We start from the raw sequence: 15,194 nt of genomic DNA on the forward strand, positions 1-15,194 counted from the left end.
CAGGCTGCCAATGCCAGGGTGGTGCAGGGGGACACTGTGCCCGGGCTGGGGCTGGCAGTGGGTGCTAGAGAAGAACGAGGTGCAGCCTGACTGCAAGCGAAGGGCTTGGTGCTTGTCCCTGTGAGCTGCTTGCTGCAGACCGTCCCAAGGAATTAACCTTGGTGCAGACAGAAAAGCCAGGAGAGCAATTGCCCTGACATCAAACAGGCTGACAGAATGTGCCGGGACTGCATCTGGACAATGATGATCAGGATGTGTCTGTCAGGAGGGGCTGGAGGCCTCGCTGTGCCCCGGCTGGGAGCAGGGAGCGCCGTGGGTTCTGTTGCACACGTCTGGGAATGGCTGTGGGAGCAGCTCTGTCCCCCTAGGGTGCTGGTGACCACAAGAGCTCAGTGCCCTTGACTGAGCTCACCCCAGCCCTTCAGCATTGAGCGGGACCTCCCTGTGCAGCAGAGCTCCAGCATCCTCTGCATCCTCAGCACCCTGTTCCTGGGGCAGGACAGGGAGTCCGGCTGCTCTTCTTGGGCTCTTAGCACCTTTGAGCTTTGCTCGTAAGGGCTGGTGTGTGCTGGGCTGTCTGTTTATCAGCTGGTGTTTGCAAATGAAGGTAAAAGCTTTCTGGATTCTTTGGAGGACTTTGTTTGCAAAGACCATGGAATACATACACAAATGGCTGTAAGGAAAATGCCTTTTATTGTTCAAGATAAAGAACTTCACAAAGCCTTGGAGACATCACTTCATTCAGGAATTAAATTGCAAGAGTCATCTAGTGTCAAATAAGTTTCATTTAATAGGTCACTCACTTAAATAAAGTTTCTGTAGAAATCAATATCACTTTCTCCTGCAATTGACAGCTCAAGACATTGAAAATGGCGTTTTTCACATAAGGTTTATTTAATTTTAGGAGGAAGAATCCCTCCCACACCTTCTGCTTGGTCCAGGCAGTGCTGGTACAAGGTTACCAGTCTGCTGAGGTGGAACTCCTGTCCTTTCCCATGGGGATAGCGTGAGGTCACTTTAGCACAGCCTTGCCAGTCTCACCTGTGGTCAGGATGCCATTGTCATGGGGCTGTGTCAGAGGTGTGTCCACAGGGACCAGTTGTGTTTTCTCTCAGGGATGAGTGTGGCAGGGCAAAAGGCCTCTCATATATCTTAGGAGAACTCAGGTTTCTGTAGAGACAGATACCTGTGGGCTGTGGAGACTGGAGATGGCAATGGGGATGCTTCTCTGTCCAGGTGGGTGAATCTTGCAATTTCAGACTCGCTTAAGAAAATGGACACATTTGCTCCGTATTTTATATTTCAGCCAAATAGTATCCCATGGGAAAGGGAGGAGACCCTGGCAGCTTTCTGCACCATTTTCCAGTAGAGCTGTGTGTGGGAAATGAGAGCTGTTATTATTCCTACTATAGTGAAATAATTGTTTCTGAACACTTGCTGTTTCCTCCACTTGCTTTTCAGTCTTAAGCAATTCCTGAGGTTGACACGCCAACTCCAGTCACATTTGTCTTGTGTGGCATGACTGATGCAATTATGGCTGACATTGTCACAGCATTTTTCACAAATGCCTTCAATTGCAGGTTAGCAGATCATCCCTGAAATGAGCAGTGGGAGACATGAATGCCCTAAACTTCCTCTACAGGAAAGAGTTGCTGGCTCCCGGGGTTACATGTGGCCAGTGTCAAGTTTTTAAAGCAAATGCTTTTCTCCTGGTTGTGTGGAAGAAGCAGTGTTATCGCCCCAGACTTGCACGGCCAGCACGTGGACTTTCCCTGACAGCGTTTTAGGCCACGAGGCACCACATGCAGCCGCTGAGAAGAACTGCGTGGGCAGTAGCCATCCGAGCTGGAGGCAGCTGGGGATGCAGGGCGCTCTGCCCCAGTGCTGGTGCCAGCAGTGCAGGGAGGGACAGGGCGCGGACCTGCTGGCCAAAGCCAGGCTTGGCAAACGGGCACCTCTGTCACTCCTGGGTGTTTACTGCCAGGCTGTCAGGGCACTTCAGACACTTTTCTGTGAAGGGGGATGACAACACCAGTGTGCGCTTGGCAGCGGGACGAGCGGCAGAGGCCTTGGGGACACCTATGCTGGCTCACAGCACAGGCACACGGTATGCTCAGTGACCCTGAAACGTCAAACTGGGGTGGAAATTTCTTGTCCATGGAGCATACAGCTGCAGAAGGCAGGATGTCCATGGGACAGCAAACACTGGCTGTGGCAGGGACACTGGGCAGGCAGCAGCCCCAGCGTTGCGGCAGCGCTGGCGGCTGAGCATGCTGTGCTGCCCCACAGGGACACTGCTGGAACCCAGGGCCAGCTCCTGCCTTCCTGAGAGCTCCTTGCTGGGGGTGCAGCACACTGGCTGTGCAGTCCCATGGCACGCTGGCTGTGCTCCGGCTCCTTACTCTGAGCATGGAGGACACGTGCCGGACATGGCTGGAGCATCGCAGGGAAGCTCACCCAGAGCTGACGGCAGCTCTCCACTCCCCGCCTGACAGACAGAATTAGGTGCCATGTAAAACCACCCAGGCTTTTAATGACCTCTTTCAGACACAAACTGACCATCTAACTTTGCACGATTCACTGAAATTCCATTTTACTCAACGAAATAAAAATAATAGTTTAAACTGTTTCAAATATAGCTGTAAATCCCTAACAACGTTAACCTTTTCCAGAGCATTAAACTGATCCCTGGTGGATTCTTGAAACTGCTATTAGGAGGAAGCATGAGATAGTATCTCCTGAACTTCATGTTCCCAAAGTAAATAACGAGCCACGCTGATTGTGGGGTTTATTAGCTTTCTGACTGGTGCCTGCCTGTCTCCTCACCCTATTCTGAGTCATCAAACATTAGCACTTGCTGCGTTAGGAAGGCAAAAGTTCACGCACAGATTCATGGGGGGACCATGGCGCTGCCGGGGTTCATGAGGGACCAGCAGAGCAGAGCTGTCTGCTCGTGCTGCGAGCGTCTGTCTTCCCAGGGATCTGAGCCTCTGGTCCATAGGCAGCAGGACTTGGCTGGAGACAGCAAGAGCAGGAGAGGTTTAATTAGGCTGCTGGGTTCAATTAATTCATTATACAAGACCAGATCCAGTATTTCATTTTGGTTCACTGGCTGAGAGAAGGGCATGGGGACCGCTGACCTCTCTGGGATCACGGGCGATTGCCCCTAAAAGGGTCAACTGGCCTAAAGGAAACACCTTTTTGACAATAACGCCACAGTCCTGCCCAGACAGGGAAGAGCAGGTCAGAGCCTGTGTAACCTGGTGCTGCGTTTGGTCCTTGGAGATGGAGCTCCTGTTCTCAGGCTCCGTCTGTCACATCGACCTGCGTTGCTGCGGTGCCGCCTCGGGAAGCTCCGGCTGTGCCGACCGTCCGTGGCGTGCTGGGAGAGCCGCTGCAGTCCTGCATCCAGCAAGGGCAGATTACTTACAGGCTGCTTCAAGTGCCATTAAAAGACATTTATTTCTAAGAAAGGACCAGTTCACATTCTATCTGACATCCTTAATGCTTGTAATTTCTATGAGCGGTAACTGATTCCTGGGGCTGTGCTGACTGTAACACAAATGCACAGCATAGGAGGAATTTCCTAACCTTGCTCTATCAGGTCCCCTGAAGACGCCGAGTGATTTCTATGTTCCCAGCAGCTGTAACCTGGTAGTGACACAGGGTTGTGACCTGTGTGCTATCAGGTACGTCCTGGCTGCCATTTCCATGGCAGCAGCATGGTGAGGAAGCATGAGGAAGCAGCTTCATACCTTTAGCACTCTCTAGTTTTCCTCCATTGTAGCCCCTTGCCAGGGCTGTGGTGGCATTGCCAGTTCTATGGAACAGGAACAGACCTGGGCCGTATCCTGCTCTGGCGGGGGGTGTGGTGGAGGGGACAGGGAGATGTGCCACGGCTGCCCGGGGGAGCCTGCGGAGCCTCAGGGGGCCCTGTGGAGCCTGGGGTGACCCTGTGGTACCTGGGGTGACCCTGTGGTACCTGGGGTGACCCTGCGGTACCTGGGGTGACCCTGTGGTACCTGGGGTGACCCTGCGGTACCTGGGGTGACCAGCAGCGAGGAGCAGGCTGGGGCCTGGGTGTCCCCCACCCTAAGCAGAGGGGACGGGCCCCGCCTCTGACAATGACCTGCTGCCCCGAATGGCAGATGCCGTGTTCTTAAATTCTTCTATTAGTAACTAGCTCTCCACACTGTTTTTAGACTAAACAGCTGACAATTAATAAGCTTGTTACTACATTCATCCCAGGCACTTCACATTGAATTACTGATGTGTTAAAGATCTGATTACCTTTGACGCTAATTAACTTAAAACAGATCCAGCACAACAAAAGCATTCTCCACTCTGAGAAGGTGACAATCAAAATTGGTGCCATCTGGTTTTTATTGGTAAGGAGTAGAAAACTCCTTTGTGCTCAGAGAAGATACCACAATTGGAAAGCTGTGATACATAGCTAAAATGTTCATGTTTCTCATCTTGTCGTAGCTACAGAGCTTTCAATAGTGCAAAGTCAATTTTTATTTGGACGTTTGTGAGATTAACATAAACCGTGGGCCTGGGCTGCAGTTTGCCCTTCTGATAAACAAGGATAAACATCATGGGTACTAAGTGAGAAAGGAGAGCTGGCAGCAAACGGAGGATTATTGAAGAACGTTATTTTCAGAGGTGCAGCTGCTTGTCTCTGACAAATTAAAAAGGGAAGCATTTGCCTGGCACAATGGGAAGGAAATGCTCCAGGAGATGTTTTGTCAAGAGTCCGAGGCAATGGTCCTGTGGAGACAGTCTTCTGGTGCTCTGCAAATTGTTGTGATGCTGGATGTTCACATTCAGAGAGCCAAAGTAGGCATCTGTGTGCGTTGTGCAAGTAATGGCATGTTATTTAAACATGCTTTCCTCTAGAGGCTGTGTTCTCTAGTTCTCTGTCAGTAGAGATGTTTCTTAGAAGGGTTTCTTCCAAAGGAGGAGGGAGTTCACCCTTCAGTGCTTCTGGTAGGACAGATAGACCATCTATCTCCCTGTGCCTTATCTAGGCTCACACCAGTCCCCCTCACCCTTGATTTGTCTGGGCATTTTAATAATGGGGCGAAGAAAAGCACAGGCAAGTGCCTACCAATAGCATGTACTGTGCTCTTGGTCCCTGCAGCAGGGACAGCAGCAGCTCCATGTGTCGCTCCGAGTGCTGCCCGTGCTGCCGAGCTGGGACCTGGGGCTGGGAGCCTGCGCCCGCCCGGCGTCACCGGCATCTCTGCGCTGCAGCGGGTGTCATCGCCACACTGGGGACAGGGCAGGTGTGCTGTGTGTCACTGGTGTCCCTGCACTGCGGCGGATGACACCATCACACCAGGGACAGGAGGGTGTCCATGCTGCTGGGGTGGAGCTCCAACCCTTGGCCACAGGACATCAGTCTTTTACATTAATCATGTCTCCCTGGACAAATCCAGTGAGTTGTAGATGAACCTGAGATAAATATGGTTTCTATAGTTCTTGGCACTTCCTTAGCAGAAGGTGGTTAACTGATGTAGTTTATTAAATGTCTTACAGCTCTTGTTTGGTCATGTTTATCCATAGGTGACCATCTATTTTCTGTGTGATTATACTGGAGGGAATTGGCTGGCTTTGCTGCAGCAAATTCCTTCAGCTGCCCAAAGCCTGTTCTAGGGCTTGGTGCTTAACATGCTGTTGGAGTACAGACACATCCTTTAAGCATCAAGAAAGAGATGTGGATCGGGGGTTTTTTTCTTAAAAAAAATGACATTTTGAAGTAGGTTAAATCTACCACTTTTCCACATTTTCTCAGAGAGAGATTTCGTCTGGCTAGTGTACGTGCTTTCCATGAGAAATTATTTATGAGCTCCGGAGTCCCTTGTCTACTGTTCTTGATGTAACTATAGTAGATCTGGAGGAATGACCCAGGTTAGGTTTATAGTCTCACTTCAGATGTAGTGCCAAGTTATTCAGTGCTTCGTTTTGTTAGTGTCTGAACCAAAGGGCAATTTATCTCAGCAATGTCCTCCGGATTACACCTATATACCATTTACCAATAAGGCATGTACCTGCTGCTCCAATCCCAGAAGAAATCAATGTTTTATTTCAGAAATGCCAATTCTTCACTCTCCTTCCTTTTGCCATGCTTACAAAGACAAACTTTTTTAGGGACTGTGTGAAGAAATACGGACAGATTGTGTAAACACGTTTTCTTCAGCTACTGCATCCTCTTCAATTATGAATAACAGACCAGCTCACTATGGTCGTCGGGGTTTAAGTGATCAATATATGTGAATGGGAAAGGTCCCCTCCAAATCACTGGCCTAAATTTCTGCAGTCCCAGTGGGAGATGGGGCCATGTCATTAGTGCCTTTGCTGCCCAAAGGCAAAACTGTGGCTCAGCGCCTTGCTCCCAGCCAGCTATCTATCTTGGCACTTGGATAATTATAATGCATGCTTTATTGCTTGTAAATATTTTAACCTTTCTGACACATTATCCCCTAGGGTGATTGGGCCACCTTAATAATAGAGCTGATAATTATCCTCCACATGAATAAAGTTATCACAAGGGTCCTGTATAAATTACATGGAAAAGATGACAGATTTCACTGGCTGGTCATCACCTAAATGGGAAGAGGCATAGATTATGACAGCTTAATGGGGAAGGTAATAAAACCAACAATAAATTCATTTATAATACAAGCAGTGATTCTCAGGCCCTTCTATTTGTTTTCATGCTAATAGAAGATAAATGTCAGATTAGGAACAAGACCTGAAATTTCTATTAAAAATATTTGGAAAATGTCATTAAATATCAGCAATTCACAGCTCGAGAAGTGTCGGCATGGGTCTGAGTTACCTAAGTGAGCTCCTTGAAAGCAAAGAGGGAATAATGGTATTTGCTTTGCTGTTTCCTGGGGGGCTGTGGGGATGTTCCTACATTGCTGAGAGCATTGGGACCCTGTGCTATCTGGAAGGAGCAAGATGTTGTGTGGTGCTGCAGTGAGGAGGAGGAGAGCAGGACAGACCCTGCCAGGATCCCGAGTGGGGACATACAGCTGCTTTGGGAGGCTGCACGGGAACCCAGCTGCGTTAGGCACAGAACAGGACTGGAGTGCAGGTGTGCGGAAGCCCTGTGGCAGTAACGGAGTGCTGAGCAACGGGAGGATGCGTCACAGTGCGTACGAAGGTGTAAGACACATGCACTGGAAATCCATGAGGGACGGGCGTTTGCATCTTGAAGTTCCATGTCAGATGGCTGGTTATCCGCCTGCAGTGCAGGCTGTGAAAGTGCACATGTGCAGCCCTTGACATTCATACTCTGCACCAACAAAAGGTTTGGGAGTGCGAGTGGGCGGCGGTGGGAACGCGGGCAGGTAGAGTGTGGGGGGTCTGAGACCCCCGTGTGGGAGCAGGGCAGAGTGGAGGCTCCTGGGGCCGTGGTGCTGGGGCAGGAGGTGCCGCAGGCGCTGCCCTGTGCGGCAGCAAAAGCAGGAGCGGCTCTTCCTGGAGAACAGCCCGGCCAGGCCGTCCTGGTGCTGGGTGGTCTCTTCAGCAATCGTTGCAGTGCAGGGATTAATCTGAGGATGCCTCTGGGAAGCAGGCTGGAGAAGGGAGAGTGATGGAAATTGTATCTGTGTCTGTGCTTAACATTCGTGGTGTGTTCTCTTGCTTGCACTTCTTCTAAACAAGCACTCTGAGGTCGGAGCCTTGGTGCCTCTAATCTGGTGAGCTTCTTATTGATCAGGTCTTGCCATGCAATCTCCTGTGCTGCACAAAAGGGGTAAATTGCTCCTTATACCTTAAAACAACCTGAATGTTTTTAGTGCATGTGGGCCCCTATGATAAATGCAGAGGCACAGCTCGGATGAGAACAGAAAAAGCAGAGGGATAATTAACAGCTGGAGCACGACAAACCAGCTCCCCAGCCCGGGCCCTGGAAGAACGTGATACATTCATCATGTTGCTCTCTGGGCTGGCGCTACAGCTCTGAGGTGTGAGGTGCTGAATTACAGTCTCTAGAAAATATCGTTTGGGGAATGTTGAAGAGAGCTGGTGAACAATGTGCTGGAAGGTGACAGATATGGTTGCAGCTTCATCTAGCGCTTTCACAATAAAAAGCCGTCCGGGGTTTTCCCGTCGCTGCCCAGGCTGTATGCCAGGCCTCAGTGCGGGAAGTCACACTCAGCAGCACTGGGCTTGCTCGGTTCTGATGACTGTTTCTGTCTTCTTTAAATGATTATTTTATTACTGAGCGCAACACGAACAATGGCTGATGAATCTCAAGCTTAATGAAGCTCCATCTGTGATTCAGCCATTGTACAAAACAACATACAGAGAGCTCTTAACACTGGCTTTGGACATGGTCTAACCTGGACACCCCTTGGGCTCTCGTGTCTGTGCTGTGGTGTCCCGGGGGATGCCGAAGAGGCTCCTGGATTGGAGCAGCTGCCCGCAGGGTCTGGGCACCGCAGCGATCACCCTGTGCTGTGCCAGGAGCTGCAGCTCACCGGGGGTTGGGGGCAGCCAGGAGCTGCTCTGTAAGATGCTTTCCTTTCCTTCTTCACAGGGAATCATTCAGAAGACTTTGACCTGGCACGACACTTCACTCCAAACCTGCCAGCAATCACGGCAGCCTGCCCTGAGTCAGGCTCACGGCTCGAGCGGTGCTGCCGCCTCTCGAGCATCCTGCGCTGCCTCAGCCGTGCCCACCCGTGACCCCTGCGGAGAAGCACACACTGAGGTAAGGACGGGTGAACACTGGCTGAACTCACATGCTATATTCCTCTGGCAGCAGAAAATAGTTCATTAATTAAATGGGTGACTCCCACAACCACTATAATGAGTGGTGTCTGTACACAGGGGGTGAACGGGAGATGAATGGTCAGGTTTTCTCTGTGGAGTTTTAAGATGGTCTGCTACCTCTTAAAAAACCCCACAAGAATCTCAAAAAGAAGACACATGAGAGCTATTTACATGGCAAAATCTACCAACAGCAGTATGTTTCTTCTAGAGGGATTTTCCTGCACATGTATTGAATGCTCTCAGCAGAACTGAAGCATATGACACTCACCTGGATGTCTGGTGAGGATGCATCAGTTGCTTTCTGCAGAAGATGTGGGATTTAAGGTTGTTCCACCCTTGCTCACATGCCACCTCCAAGGTGGATGGTGGGTACCTGGTATGGCATCACAAATACTGCTCCAGAAGCCCGGTGTCTTGCACAGGCCTGGTGATAGGTCTTCCTGCAAAAATGGCGAGCTTTGTAGCCAAGTGGAAAAAACTGCTGAAGCTGGATCAGTTGGGTCAGTTTATTGGGTTTGTGGGCTCAGCTCCATAGTGATACTCAGCCCATTTCGGCTCCCCCCAGCTGGAAAGCACTGGTGTGTGTGGTCAGTTTTAGATGCTTAAAAGAGAGGTGGACTCTTCTGTTGGCCCTCATAAAGGTGCTGATCCCTCAAGTCAACTGGCCTGTGAAGCAAGGGACCCAGAGGTAAAAGAGAAAGTGTCTCTGCTGTGTTGAGAGAAGTAGCTTTCTTATCCCAAATTTTCAAGCAACAAAAGCCATGCAACTGAATAGCAAAGATAGATTTGCTCTGGGCGTTTGCATGTAGAAGTCTAGATTTCTGTAGTTCTGTTCTTATTGGACATTTCTGGCCAGGGAGAAAACCTCCAAGTGCTGCCTGCCTGGAGCTGCAGGGGCCCTGGGTAAGCGGAGCCTGAGCTCCTCTGACCTGCACATGGTCTGTGGTCTTGTCTCATGCCCTTTCCTTTGTCACCCCAGCGATTGCTCAGCTTGGCTGGACCCTGGGACCCCCTTTGCCCTGACCAGGCTCAGCTCAGCTGCAGCTCTGCAGGACACGCGTGGAACTCAGCTTTGCGGAGGGCTGGGATGGTTGGACTTTCCCAGCGGGGGGAGCTGAGGGAACGCTCCATACGCCAGCTCCTGTACAGGTGCCTCTGCTCGGTCAGGACGGCTGAGCTCACCCAGCAGACTGTTGGAAGCAGAGCGGCTGCGAGGTGCTTTCTGTGCAGGGCTGTGGGTGCAGAGGCTCTTGGTAGGTGCATCTCTGTGAGCACAGCTGAGCTGGAAGCAAGGAGCATGCCCAGAGTGAGAAAAAGAGTGTGTCCCACCTCCTGAGAGCATCTGCTTCCCTTCCAGCATGGAGCTGGCTAAACCAGCAGCTTTTATGGGCTCTGCTCCTGCTCCAGAATGGCACTGTGATTACAGGATGGACATAAAGTCACAGAATCACTGTCAAAACTCAAAGTAAAAATTCAGCTCATAAAAAAATGTGTCACCCGAACAAACATAAGAAGAGTTATGACTTTCCATTCTCCCTTCCTGGAGCCAAGGGAAGAGCGTGCCACTATAGCACACGCCAGAGGAGCCAATAGTGGCCAAAATGGAGCATTTCCCTGCCCCCAGAGAGGCCCTTTCAGAGTTATTAGTCATAAGTTTCTATTTAATGTACTTATTAGGGCCGAGACTTGTAGACAGCCACTGGCTGTGCATGTGAATTGACTTAAGCATTATTATGTACGACCATCATCAGCTCTGCTACCCAGGAAGATTGATACACGGAATGAATCTTCTCAAGCTGTTTCTGAAAAGATTCACGACACTGCAGTGAAAGTGGCTTCCAATGGGAACCTCTGTGTTCTGATGTCAGCATATATTTTATTCCCCTTGACTACAAGGGCTGGTTAGGTTATGAGCCTCCCACTGAAATGGACTGCAAACAATTGCCAGATAATTGGCTCTTTTCCTGGTAGGCTGATGAAGTTATGATTCACCCCTGAGTCCCCGAGCAGCAGTCGCAGCACTGTGGGTTGCTGATCTCCCACCCAGCTGCGCTCGCTTGCTTTCCTCTCCACTGGGCACAGAGGCCCCAAGCACAGTGGGCAGGAGTGGATGCTAGGCTGGGTCTAACGCTGGGTTGGCTGTCTGGACCAGCAGCTGGCTGGTCCCGGGGCGCGGGGGCGGGCAGGCGGGCTGGGGGTGGTGTTGCAGGTTCAGCTGCAGAGTGATGCTGGCAGCCGGCTGCTGCGGGCATTGGTCCCTGGCAGGTGCTGCCGCCCAGCTGCCCAGTGGAGCTGCAGGCAGGCACACGCTGTCGCGCTTCTCCCTTTCCAGTCTCGTGCCCTAAGTAGGACGGCATGGCAAACAAGGGTTGGTGGCCCCGCGTGCTCCCTTCAGCAGAGTTCCCGTGCCCTCGTGCCCCGGGGTGGATGTGGAGGAGTTTTTGGTACAATCAGGGCACCTGGATCCGTGTGCGCCTGGCGCGTGTGCCCGTCTGACAGCAGCACGGCTGTCACTGCGGGACAGGGTCAACATGCAAATTATACTCATTATTTTCAGAATAAGGCCATGGCTTGCATGTACAAGCATGGGTAAATGTTTCATGAACATTTTAGTTGTTGTTTCTTTTTTTTCCTCCCAGACACAAAAAATCTTCTAATAAGTGCAAATTTAAAAGTTGGATATTAATTGGTGCTAAAATGCCAATTCAAACTCCATCAGAATTCCAATTACCAGTGACCATGAGCAGTGTTTGCTGTATCAGTCAGAAAAAACAGAAACAGCTTGCTGAATGCCTGATTTTTGTCCCTCTGAGTAGCCATATTTAAATCAGTTTTCCAGAAATCTTTCTTCCATTACAGCAATTTGAGTGAATTCATCTTTAATAGATTGTAATGAGAATTTAAATATTTTGTGTATTAAGCGGTCTGCTAGATCTGCTTGTTAGTGGAACTGTCAATAATTGCCAGATCGATGGGCCAGGTGCTCGCCCTGCTGACCGCATGAGCTTCTCTGTTGGGTACAAAGCGGGTTGCAGGACATGCTCTGGGAGGAACAGGCATGTGTGCTGCTGTCTGCAGGCAGAGAGACAAGAACAGGACTGTTAGAAACATGTTGCTATTGAATGGAGATAAAAAACACTGCCTAAGTGGTTATGGAGTAGATCAGGTCCTTGTTTAGCAGCTCATGGAGATCAAGCTTGCGGTGTCCAGGATTCAGAAGGCTGCAATGGTGCAGTGCCACGTGCAGCATGGTGCGGTGCCGCGTGGAGCATGGTGCAGCGCCGCGTGCAGTGTGGTGCGGCGCCGCGTGCAGCGTGGTGCGGCGCCGCGTGGAGCATGGTGCGGTGCCGCGTGCAGCATGGTGCGGTGCCGCGTGGAGCATGGTGCGGTGCCGCGTGCAGCATGGTGCGGTGCCGTGTGGAGCATGGTGCGGTGCCGTGTGCAGCATGGTGCGGTGCCACGTGCAGCAGTGGTGCAGTGCCGCGTGCAGCAGTGGTGCGGTGCCGCGTGCAGCTGCAGTGGGGTGACCCCGTGCAGCAGAACAGTTTGGGACATGAGAAGGTGATTCCATGACCCGGGCTGGTGCAGACTGTCTGAAAATGGGATCACACTTGGATTGCAAGACATGTCCCCTGGTTCCTTGGCTGGGTGTCCATCTCCAGAGTGTTGTCTGAGCAGCGATGCGCCGTGAGGTCACCCCAGCACAGCCAGTGCATCCTGCAGTGCATCAATATGTGCCACAGGGACTTCGGCTCGGAGCCCGTGTGTGCAGTTCTCCTTGTGGAAGTGGCAGCTGAGGGCAACGTGGAGTGTTATCCACTACTGACAAATGTAGAGCAAGGCACACTGGAGCGAAGAGTCTGAATTATTCATGTATCTTACAGGTTCTGAATTAAGTGCAGCATTGTTGCAGGTGAGCCAAGGAATCTGTTCAGTGTGTACCAGTAGTCAAAATACAAAACATGTAAGAATTCACAGGAAATGTGATAAGGAACAATATTCAGAGCATCACACCTTCATGTAAATGACTCCTCCACTCTTGCTTTGTAAACTGAGTCCTCAGTCATCTCCCTCTCCAAAAAGCACTGCAGGTGGAGTGAGGAAGGAGAGATGGACATCAAAACTGATGCAAGATGAATGTGTTTTGTCTGACTTGGGCAGGGACAAGTACAAGAGGGGACATGAGAGAAGAAACAAGCATTTCTTTTCAGAGGATATAATGTCCTGGCATCACAATACCACATGATACAGATCCCGTATTTAGCAGGTTTTTCCTAGATACAGTGTCTGAAGAGCGTTTGGCCTCTGAAAGGCACTAGTTATTTCTAAGCAATGAAATCTGCTCTAGGAACATAAAGCTTTTGCAAACTGCTGTCCAAACATTGTCTCATCCATCATGACATGTAGGAAGTTTATCTGATGCTCTTCATTCTCCTCTGCTATCAAACTGAAAACTTCTCAGAGCCAGGGGAAAAGGCACCGATACCTCCTCTGCGTGGAGTCCCTGGTTCCTCCAAGAAGACTGGAGCAAATTGTAATATCCTGTTAAGAACAGACTTGTATAAAGTGGTTGCTATTTACTTGGTCACAGCAAGAGGCTGCCTATTATAATTTTTATGACATCACCGCCAAAATACTGCACTCGTTTTGCACTGTCTTGCATGCTTGGACTAGATGGTCTTTTGAGGTCCTTTCCAGTCGCTGTCATTCTGTGATTCTGTGTTCTTGCAGCCGAGGGTTGTGCTGCGCTGCTGGGGAAGCGCTGTGAGCTGTGGGGGAGCAGAAGGATGGATTTCCAGGAGTGTGCACCCCGCGGTGTCCAGACTATGTCCAGACGCTTGCGCTGATGGGTCTGCTGAGCCCTGTGCAGACAGTTTTAGCCTGAACACTGGCCTGGCCCATTCCAAACGCTGGAGGGGACACATCTGAGGGGCTGCTCGGTGATCCAGTGACGGCTCAGGGAGGTCATCACAGAGGAGAGAGTTCCCGTCTCCTCCAGTGTGGCACGTTTTCAGACCTGCTATAGAGGTCTGTGACAAGGAGGGGGAGAAGGGAGCAGGAGAAAGACTCCTCAGTGGATGTTTGGAAAGCTTTCAGTGCTCGATTGTTGGGATTTAATTAATAGACAGTCTGTAATCCTTCAACAGCGAGGTGTCTTTTCCTGCAATCTTGTCAAAATGGGCTGTTTTAAATGAATCAAGAATTAATAATGTTCCTTAGTATTAAAGGTCACCAAAAAAGCACAACTGAGTGCTCTGAACAGCGAATCCCCCCAGCAGACTCAGAACAGAAAGAACAGAAGAGCAGTGCTGATCCCTGGTTCACTGCGGGCTGCTGGAAGGGAGGAGGTGGGGATCAGCCCTGTGGATCCCCCGTCCCCGGTTGATCTCTGTTCCGCGGCGTTAGAGACGTGTGTCCCCAGGTGCCGGCGGGTGGCTGCCCAGGCTGGACTCTGTGCCTGTGCTGCTGCAGGGACCTGCGGGCAGGACCCCACGGCTCTTTGCCTTCCATGCCCACCTCTTACCATTTGGATGGCCCATCAACACCCCATGCTGCAGGGTGGCCCATGGGGATGAAGTCTCAGCCTTGGGAGAAGCTGCTGTTGCGGGCAGGACCATGCAGGGCGAGGGACTGTCCCTGGGCAGGGGGGGATGCTCCCTGCAATGCTGCTGTTCCATGTGGAGAGCTCTGCATTTCTTGGAGAAGTGAGAGGGAAAAACAGCGCTAAGATTTCTCTTAGGATTGCTGGAATGGGTGATTTTATTAAATTACATCTAGATGAGGATTTTCTGAGAGAGGAAAGGCAAGTAGGAGGTTGGGGCTCTGAAAGGCTTGTTTGTCTTGTTTATTTGTTCATAATTCCATTAACACTTAGTGCATATTTCCTGTACAGTGTTTGACAGAAAGTATCAACAATTATCACCACTTGCTTTGCTGGAGAGTTTCTCATTTATCCTCCTAGGAGCAGAAAGCCCTACATGGTCCCCAGTCTCCCCTCCCCTGGTCACACAGAGAGTTGCTTGGCCTCTGCCGTCCCGCGACTCCACAATGATCACAATGCGGTCACCTGTATTTTGCCAGCTGGAAATGTCTGTTTTCATGAACTCAGGGTTTTGCAAGTGCTCCCTAGGGGGGATCACTGGAAAACAGAGATTTATTTGTGTGGCAATAATTGAGAAGCTCATTTTATTCCAGTAAGGATCTTTCAACCACAATCAATTTCACATGCCACCATAAATAATGGAGGTCAGCAGAGCCCTGTGAGTGCTTCAGCAGGCTCTGTTGACAATGTTAAAATGCAATAAACAGCAGAGAGATGCAGCTCTGCATGAGCGGCTGTACATTAATACTTGTTTAGAGAGTGTTTGATTGGCAGACCTAGTTCTTTTAGGATCTTTCTGATG

The 15,194-nt window shown here is 50.5% G+C and overlaps 1 long non-coding RNA gene across 2 annotated transcripts in view; it reads left to right on the plus strand.

Annotated features, from left to right (window-relative positions):
* Nucleotides 1-15,194, plus strand: part of LOC110361006 (uncharacterized) — a 170,239-nt gene that overhangs the window by 36,315 nt on the left and 118,730 nt on the right. For both annotated transcript variants that reach the window (XR_010466361.1, XR_010466362.1), the window contains exon 4: nt 8,555-8,728. This is a non-coding gene — a long non-coding RNA (uncharacterized LOC110361006). The remainder of the gene's footprint in view (nt 1-8,554; nt 8,729-15,194) is intronic.

The sequence above is a fragment of the Columba livia genome, chromosome 15 (assembly GCF_036013475.1).
Source record: "Columba livia isolate bColLiv1 breed racing homer chromosome 15, bColLiv1.pat.W.v2, whole genome shotgun sequence".
NCBI lineage: Eukaryota > Metazoa > Chordata > Aves > Columbiformes > Columbidae > Columba > Columba livia.